The sequence below is a fragment of the Oryctolagus cuniculus genome, chromosome 1 (assembly GCF_051225735.1).
Source record: "Oryctolagus cuniculus isolate XC-2025 breed Fujian yellow rabbit chromosome 1, ASM5122573v1, whole genome shotgun sequence".
NCBI lineage: Eukaryota > Metazoa > Chordata > Mammalia > Lagomorpha > Leporidae > Oryctolagus > Oryctolagus cuniculus.
This window is the reverse complement of record NC_142867.1, coordinates 46,088,632-46,097,981: the sequence shown is the minus strand read 5'-3', so window position 1 is coordinate 46,097,981 and position 9,350 is coordinate 46,088,632. Positions and strand designations below refer to the sequence as shown.

General features: G+C 44.7%; 1 non-coding gene across 1 annotated transcript; it reads left to right on the top strand.

Moving 5' to 3' along the window:
• The first annotated feature begins 2,873 nt into the window (after positions 1 to 2,873).
• LOC127485210 (small nucleolar RNA SNORA42/SNORA80 family) lies at positions 2,874 to 3,006 on the top strand. Its single transcript, XR_007912361.1, has one exon. It is a non-coding gene; the product is annotated as a small nucleolar RNA SNORA42/SNORA80 family (small nucleolar RNA).
• Positions 3,007 to 9,350: the final 6,344 nt, after the last annotated feature.

Here is a 9,350-nt window from a genome sequence, read left to right as displayed (position 1 = left end):
TTGTTCCTAAATGTTGTTCTAATCAGTGCTTGCATCAGTAACCGTGAAATGCTCTGTAATCTGACTTCCTCTAGTCATTGCTAGGTTGTAATTTGCGTTATCAGTTTGAGTTTCCTTCAGGCACTGCTAGAGACACACAGCCTATAGAATGCCTTTATGTGTTTCTCGGAAGCAGGTCCCATGTGCGGCATTTGGCAAGACTGCTTCTCTTCCCAGCTCTCCCTCCCTCCTCTTCCTGAGCTCGGGGCTCCCAGTTTCTTGAGCAGTGTAAGGCGTAGGGAATACTCTCTGGATGAAGAAAGCATACAGTGTCTCCTTTCATTGTTCCTTTTAATTTTTGAAGATTTATTTATTTGAAAGGCAGAGAGAGAGAGAGAGAGAAATCTTTCATCCACTAGTTCACTCCCTCAGATGGTTGCAACAGACAGGGCTGGGCCAGGCTGAAGGCAGAGCCAGGAGCTCCGTCCAGGTCTCCCATGTAGGTGGCAGGGTTCCAGACACTTGGGCCACCCTCCGCTGCTTTTCCCAGGCCATTAGCAGGGAGCTGAATCAGAAGTGGAGAAGCTGGGACTCACAGGTGGCAGCTTTACCCGCTATAACACAGCACCAGCCCCAGCTTTTCCTTTATTTAAAGGAGTCCTCCAAGCAGCACTACTTATGCTTAAGTACCTTGCACAGCTTTTTGTGTGCATGTTAGTGAAACAGGGCTTTTGGCTTTGTAAGTCCCCCATGTACCATCAGACTCTTACACGTGACAGTGGGAAACTAACAGAGGCTGTGGAGGTAAATGTGACAACAGATCCCACATGGTCTCTGGGTCACCCTTCCTTCTGATGACTTTCTTACTGCATGAAGCTGCCTTGCCTGGGCTGGGTGTTTGGCACAGTATTCCAAGGTACCACTTGGAATGCCTGCATCCCATAATTAGAGGGCCTGGTTCTAATCCTGGCTCCTCTGCTTCCCATCTAGCTCCTTGCTAATGCACATTCTGGAAGGCATAGATGATGGTTTAATTAGTTGGGAGCCCCAGATGGCGTTCTAGCCCTGGGGAGAGAACCAGCAAATGGGAGATCTGTCCATCTCTCTGTCTCTTTCAAATAAAAATGAAAATAAGTAAATAAGTGAAATTTGTTTTAAATAAGAAACTTTTCGTACCTGGATCTTTCTTTTCTTTGGAGGCATCGTCTCCCAAGAAGCTCCTCAGACCCCAGCAAGTAGATTCCAGGTAGTCTGTCTCAGTAACTGGACAGATAAGCTCAGGTATTTCAGATTCTCATTAGACCTAAGTTGGCATCTATGCTGTATTTCCATGAACCTGAATAATTAATGGTATTAAAATGATCAATAATAATGGCTAAATTTCCCTTAGCGCATAGATGCAATTTATTTGTTCTAAATACACTGCTAAGTGCTTTATATGCCATAGCTCACTTAATTTTCAGAAGCCCCCTATGCAGTAAGGTATATAACAATCCTCATTTTATAGATAAGGTCACCAAGCTTTAAAGAGTTGACATGCTTTCAGAAACACCATAGCCTTGAGATAATCTATTTGATATAGTTGTCTAAGACAGAAGACTGTAGTTCAAGTGCTAGCTCTTCCACTTTGTAACTGGGCAACTTTCCGTGAGCTAGTTAACCTCTCTGTGCATCTGCTTCAGTGTCTGTGGTAATAATTCCTCCTTCATAAAGTTGTTGTATTCAGTGCATTATTATGTAAAAAGTGATTTAAAGTAATTGGGAAATACAAAGGACTATATAAATGTGGGCTTTTAAAATTTTTTAAAAAATTTATTTGAAAGGCAAAGTGGCAGGGAGGGAGGGAGGGGGAGAGAGAGAGAGAGAGAGAGAAATAAAGAGAGAGATTTTCCATCCACTGGCTCACTACCCAAATGGCTGCAATGGCTGGGAAGCCAGGAGCCAGGAACTCCATCAAGGGCTCCCAGGTGGGTGGCAGGAGCCCAAGTAGTTGGATCATCTTCCTCTGCCTTCCCAGGTAAATCAACCAGGAACTGGCAATGGAGCAGGCATCAAAAGTGGTGGCTTAATCAGTTGTGCCACAATGCCAGCCCCTATAAATGTGTTTCTTGTTTTTGTTTTTCCAGTAAGACAGTTGAAACCCAGTTTTCTTCAGGACACTATATGTCCTAAGGTGAAGACTATGTTCTCTTTATGGATATTATTAGAAAATGGGTATTATTAGAAAATGTGTACCATTAGGAAGTGGATCATAATAACATGTCCTTCCCCAGTGAATTTCTCCTGTAGTTTGGTAGCAGCATCACCCAAGCTATTTTAAAGGGCAAATATCTTTGCTTGTCTATAAGGTCCAGGGATGTTCATGTGTGGACAGCACTGCAAACCATGCTGCCATAGCACTGTGAACTTCCTTAAGGTCTTTCCCAGAATAAGATAATTGCTAATATTCTGCAGTGCTTACTTTATGCTGGATGCTGAGTGCTTTTTTGAATCATCTCAATTCTTCACTGGAAATGCTGTGAGTTAGGTAATTTTTATCATGTGCACTTTATATATGGAAAAAGCAAGACTACACAGACTAAGGCATTTGCCCAAAGTCTGTGCACTGAAGGCTGGCAGAGCCAAGATTTGAGATGAGGAGGAGGGATGCCATGACCTGAACCCTTAACAATAACTTATACAGCCCTCTCAAGTGGTGTTTCATTTAAATTTTGCAGATAAACCTCTGAGATAAACAGATTTTTTACCAATGCCCTCAATGTGTATTGAACTAATCAGTGCGCAAGCCAGCGCTTCTACCTGAATCTCATACCTCAAAAATGTATACTCTGTCATTATTATTGTAGAGAACTTCAGATAGACAGAGTTGGTTTTTTTAATAAGAATTTTTTAATGCATGGGTTTGGATTTATGGCAGGCCGGTTCCCCTGGGCGTCTCATAATATTCCATGGCAGAGCAATCTATGATCCCAAACCATTGGCTGGCATCTGTCCTTAGGTGTTGGCACTGAAGTGGGTTGCACAGTAGAAAAGAAAAAAAGAGAAAAGATTTTTAAAATTTATTTGAAAGGCAGTGAGAGAGAGAGCGCGCATGCTTCCATCTGCTCATTCACTCCCCAAATAGCTGAAATGACCAGGGCGGTGCCAGGACAAAGGCAGGAGCCCAGAGCTTCTTCCAGGTCTCCTATGTAGCAGGGAGCTCGATTGGAGGTGGAGCAGCCAGGTCTCGAACCAGTGCCCATATGGGATGCTGGCTTTGCAGGTGACGACTTAACCTGCTATGCCAAAATGCCAGCCCCCATTTCTTTTTAAGTAAGGTCTTTCACATGCACTTCCTCTTCCTGTTTCCTGCATGCTGCTTCAGACCAAACCCTCCCCCTATAGATTCTTTCAGCAAGAGCTTCCACCGGAAGTCAATCTTGTCTTCATTTCTTCCTGACTTTCTTTATCCATCAGGTGTAGAGTTCATCATGCAACTCTTTTGCTTAGTATCTGCCTAACATTTGTCCTGTTTGCCATGTGCAGTAGGCTGAATGGTAGCCACCTAAAGTTTATGTCCAATTCCTAACCCCTAGAACTTGAGAGTGTGACCTTTGGAAAAGGAGGTCATGCTGATGTCATTAAGGATCTGGAGATGAGATCATCCTGGAGCATTCCGGTGGCCTCAGTCCAACAGCAAATGTCCTGCTAAGAGGAGGGAGGAAAACACAGGAGCATGGAGAAGCCACGTGCAGACAGAGGCAGAGATTGGAGTTGCAGCCACCCACTAAGGAATGCCTACAGCCTCTGGAAGCCGAAAGAGGCCACATAGAATTCCCCAGAGTCTCCAGAGGGCACCGGACCCTGCTGACACCTTGATTTCTGACTTCTAGCCTCTGGAACTGTGGGAGAATAACTTTCCATCATAAGCTGCCAGTTTGTGGCCATTTGAGACATGAGCCCTAGGAAATGGTCATATCCTCTCATCACCTCTTCTTTGGCTTCTCTGCTCTTTCTGTTTTGCATAAACCTTCTGTCCATCTGGTTTCTTCTTCATTGTCTCCTCCCTGGGACGTTCGGATTGCTTTATGTGTCTTCTTTCATGTTGCTTTCTGTGCATTGGAAACAAGACATGCTGGCTCAACAGGATTTCTCCCTGGAAGGGAACTGTCTTTTGAGGTGGGGGTGACACTGGGGATGGAGATGAGATCTCCAAGGACGTGGGGGCGGTACAAGCAGGGCTCCCTCTGCGAGTGAGTTCCTTGCTATGTTTTCTCCTTTTATTACTACTTTCTGGTTTTTTCTTTTTTTTTTTTTAAGATTTATTTATCTGAAAGGCAGAGTTACAGAGAGGCAGAGAGAGAGAGAGAGAGAAAGAGAGGTCTTCCATCTGCTGGTTCACTCCTCAGATGGCTGCTATGGCTGGAGCTGTGCTGATCCGAAGCTAAGAGCCAAGAGCTTCTTCCGGATTTCCCACACAGGTACAGGGGCCCAAGGACTGGGGCCATCTTCCACTGCTTTCCCAGGCCATAGCAGAGAGCTGGATCAGAAGTGGAGCAGCCAGGACACAAACCAGAGCCCTGTGGGATGCCCACAGTGCAGGAGGTGGCTTTACCGGCTATGCCATGGCGTGCCGGCCCCACTTTCTTTCTTCTTCTTCTTCTTCTTCTTTTTTTTTTTTTTTAACTAGCCTCAACCATCCCATGCTGCCTCATGAAAGAGTATGTCTGAGGCTCGTTACTTCACAAATTGTGCCACATCCTTGGGCATCTTCTGTAAAGTCAGAATACTGACAAATGGACCACGACTCTCCTTCTCAGGCTCACGTATAAAATAAGGAAACCTATCCATGAAAAACTTTCTTCCAGAACATCTGCTAAGTGTGAAACACTGCCCTGGAGCTGGGGCTAGAGCGAGGAGATAGATGTGTTGGCCTCACAGAGCAGAGTCTTCCCGCGTTAATGAACACAGGGCTTATCTACTTGGACTTGGCCAAGGTCATACAGGTAGGCAGTGGCTGGAGAGGCTTCAAACCTACTTCTGTTTTGCTTCAAAGTTCCTACTTTCTGCTAGACTGGGTACATCAGTCAAGGACCTGGCAGGAAACAGAGAACATGCACCCATGGGGGCAACTGAGAGCAATTTAGACAGATGATTTAAGGGCTTGGGGAGGGTTAAAGAAAACCCGAGAAGAAGGGTGCTTGCCCCAGTACTAGAAGCAGCAGGAGGCCATTACCACACCTATGTCTAAGGGAGTGAGGTGAGCAGGTGGTTACTGGAGCCCAGAGGGAGTGCCGTAGCCCTAAAGGAGGCCATGAGACAGGAATTAGGAGCTTTGGTAAAGGGCCAGGCCCCCAGCAACCCTGCAGGGAGAATTGAGACTCTAACTTCTTACTCTTCCTGCCTTCAGTCTCCTGCTCTTGCTTGCTGTTGGCCAGATCCCACCAGAAGCCAGAGGACAAGGGTGATGCAGGTCTTCAAGGTCAGCTGAGGGTCGCAGAAGAAGGTACAGAGCTGAAAGTGGGTCAGCAATGCTGGAGTGAATGGAAAATGCCCAGCGCACCAGTGTTTCCCACACCTGACTCATTCAGACCGGACCTTCATGAATTTGTCTTCCTCATGTCCCTATAAGCTCGGCTGTACTTAATATAGTTTTAAACATTTTCTCAGCCGGTGCCACAGCTCAATAGGCTAATCCTCCACCTGTGGCGCTGGTACCCCGGGTTCTAGTCCCAGTAGGGGTGCCGGATTCTGTCCCCGTTTCCCCTCTTCCAGGCCAGCTCTCTGCTGTGACCCGGGAGTGCAGTGGAGGATGGCCCAAGTGCTTGGGCCCTGCACCTGCATGGGAGACCAGGAGAAGTACCTGGCTCCTGGCTTCGGATCAGCGTGGTGCGCCAGCGGCAGCACGCTGGCCGCGGCAGCCATTGGAGGGTGAACCAACGGCAAAGGAAGACCTTTCTCTCTGTCTCTCTCTCACTGTCCACTCTGTCTGTCAAAATAAACAAACAAACAAACAAACGTTTTCTCACTTTCATAATCTTCATTGAATGTATTAGCAGTAACAAGTACTAACAAACCTATGTTAATTAAGGTAATAGTCCACAGAAGAAAACTGTGAAAAATCAATATAACGACTGGAAATCAAGTTTACTAAATTAAAGATAAATAATAGATAAAGATAAATAATAATATTTATAAAGATAAATTAAAAATTAAAGGTAAATAATATTTATAAATGGTTATTTATCTTCTGAGGTCCTATATAATCCAGGACCTACTTGCCTCTCCAGTCTCCTGTCTTCCATCTCTGCCCCATACTTCTATTCCTCCATGGCTTTTTGCCTTCTCAAAACCAGCTATACTCCTATCTGTAACATCTGTAGTACCACTATCTGTACTTTTGCACATATTATTCCTTCAGTATAGATCAGTGAGAGAACAGTCAGGATTGCTAAGGAGGATGAATAATAATAATAATAAAAAAAAGAGGAGTCTTTAAAAGGTTCATGGAAAATGCAAATCATGAAGAAAAAAAAAACAACTATGCACTGGGGCCAGTGTTGTGGCCTAGAGAGTTCAGCTGCCATCTGCAACAGCAGCATCCCATATGAGCACTGGTTCGAGTCCTGGCTGTTCCACTTTTGACCCAGCTCCCTGATAATGTGCCTGGGAAAGCAGCAGAAGATGGCCCAAGTCTTTGGTCCCCTGCATCCAAGTGGAAGACCTGGATGAAGCTCCTGGCTTGGCCTGGCCCAGTCTTGTGCATTGCAGCCATCTGGGGAGTGAACCAAGTGACAGAAAATCTCTCTCACTCCCTCTGTCTCTTCCTCTCTCTAACTTTTCCTTTCAAAAAGAGAATGCATGGATTTCAACATTTTTTCCCACAAAAATATATGCTTATGGTTTAATTTCATTTTTCAAAATACTTTTTGAAGTACTCCCATAAAGCACTATCTGCTAAAAACAAGAATGATGCATTCCAGAAGAAGATTCTAGAACTGGACAGGTATTGCTAATGATTTTGCTATTGATCTGGATATCAGGTTTTTGTCCTGGCACCAACGCTTAACTCTATGCTCTTAGGTCATATATTTTACAGACACTTGAAGAAAATTAACACAGAGGCAGGAAATGTGGACGGATACACAAAAGGCTCTCCACCTTCACACACCTTTGAAAAGGAAAAACTGCTGAGAACATGGTAGATACACTAAATCAGCTGCCTACGTCATTGAACCTAATTCTTGGTTGTATTTGTTCTATGACAGGGGAATATTGCAATATTTTCTTTTAGATGCTTACCTCTACCAAACTCAACCTTTGTGTTCCTAATCAGATATCTTGGTTATGTGACATTTATTTACAGCTCTCCTTTGCAAAAAATTACCCAGCATATATATCCAGCATTAAATGGGGTAATAAAATGAAGACATATGGCCACTGTACATGCCATTTAGCATCCATTCTTCTTTCTTCCTATAATAATGACTTTTACTTTCTTTGGAGATGCTACCTTGTCCCCTAATCTCAGCCATGTGGAGAGAGTTAGGTCCACCCAACTTTGTTCCCTGGGCTGCAGTGACAGTCATAAACTCAAACATGTGGATAAATATTAAAACACATTTAGCAAAAAAAAAAAAAGACACAAAAGAATAAGTCTATGCAATATGATTCTGTTGTTATGAAGTTCTAGAACAGGCAAAACTAAGCCAGGTTGACAGTGATCAAGTGCTAGTGTCTAGGGCAGGAAGGGTTCACCAGGAAGGAGGAATGAAGGTGCTTTCTGGGTTGACAGACATGTTCTATATCTTGTTTTTAGTGGTCCTTACCTAGGTGTATACACAGCTCTCTAAAATCCTGTCTGTGAACCTTAAGAATCTGTGCACTTCGTTGTATGCTGATTGTGAAGTTGGGGTGGCCATTGGGCCTAGTAGTTAAGGTACCACATCGCATATCACAGTGCATGGAATGGAGTCCTGTCTGCACTTCTGATCCAGCTTCCTGTTAATGCACACCTTGGGAGGCAGTAGGTGAGGAGTCAATTAGCTGGGTTCCTGGGACTCATGTAAGAAATCTGGACTGACTCCCTGACTCCCAGCTTGTGCCTGGTGCAAGCCATGACAGGCATCTGGGCAGTAAACCAGAGGATGGAAGCCCTCTATCTCCCTCTCTCTCCCTTACTCCTTCCCTCCCTGCTTCTCTGCCTCTCAGAAAGTTATTATTATTAAAAAAGAGGAGAGGAGACACTAGAGTACATGAAACAATCTATCAACAGGCCTGATAAATGAATTCCTAAGACAAAAGCGAGCTGACAGGTGTTATGCTGCATTTTGGACTCAAAGGGAAGAGTCCAAGCGCTGAAACAGGCAAGTGGGGAATGAACCCATCTGCTCCCTTATCAGTCGAGGTTTTCCTTAGCAAACAACAGAAGAGATCTGGTTGGCTTGAGGGAGGAGAAAAATAATTTATTGATTTATATGTGAAGCAAGTCACAGAGAAGCCCCATGTACTGAAAATTTGGAATGTGTCCTTTATTTAGCCAGCAAGCCGGAGCAGGCTAATGCCTCAAGCTCCCTCCACCCGAGCAGAAGCAAGGGTTGGACTTTGAAAGCCATAAACCACAGTCACATTTGCTGGAGGGATAAACAGGACCAAGGAGAAGGCAGGAGGGTAACATTCAGCCATTATTATTTTTATAAGTTGATTTACAGGTGTAGACTGTGCTGTTGAGCAGGACATGGTAAATCAACCTGAACCATCAAAGCCTGACAGTTCCCAGAAAGTCTCCCGGCCTGCTCTCACCGGGCCGGGGGTGGTGGTCAAATAGAAAACAGCAAAGGGCACCTTCAGGCATTATGGAGGTTATAAAGTTAACCTGACACTTCTATAGAATAACAGAAAGTATTCAGAACAGGCTGTGAAAACAAGCAGCAATCATGGGAGGCAAAACATAGACAAGATCACATCAGTGGATCACGGGCATATCATGGGATGCCATCATCCTATACCCTTACCCTACCCGGTGGGACTGCAGCACAGGCTTTTCCGAGTATCTGGAGTTAAGTTCCAGTCCCACTCCCAATTCCAGCTTCTTGCTAATGCATACCCTGGGAGATAGCCATGAAGGCTCACGTAGCTGGGTTCCTGCTACCCACGTGGGAGACCTGGACTGAGTTCCCAACCCCAGCCATTGCAGACATTTGGGCAGTGAATCAGCAGATGAGAGTTCTCTTTGCCTCTCTTTCCCTCTGCCTCTCAAATAAAGATAACTAAATGATTATACAAAGGATCAGCTTATTGTAGTGCAATTTATTTTTAAATGTATGCATGGTTTTTTCATACTGCGCATTTCCCATGAACGTCTGAAGAGGTATAGCATAGTAACTCCCAAG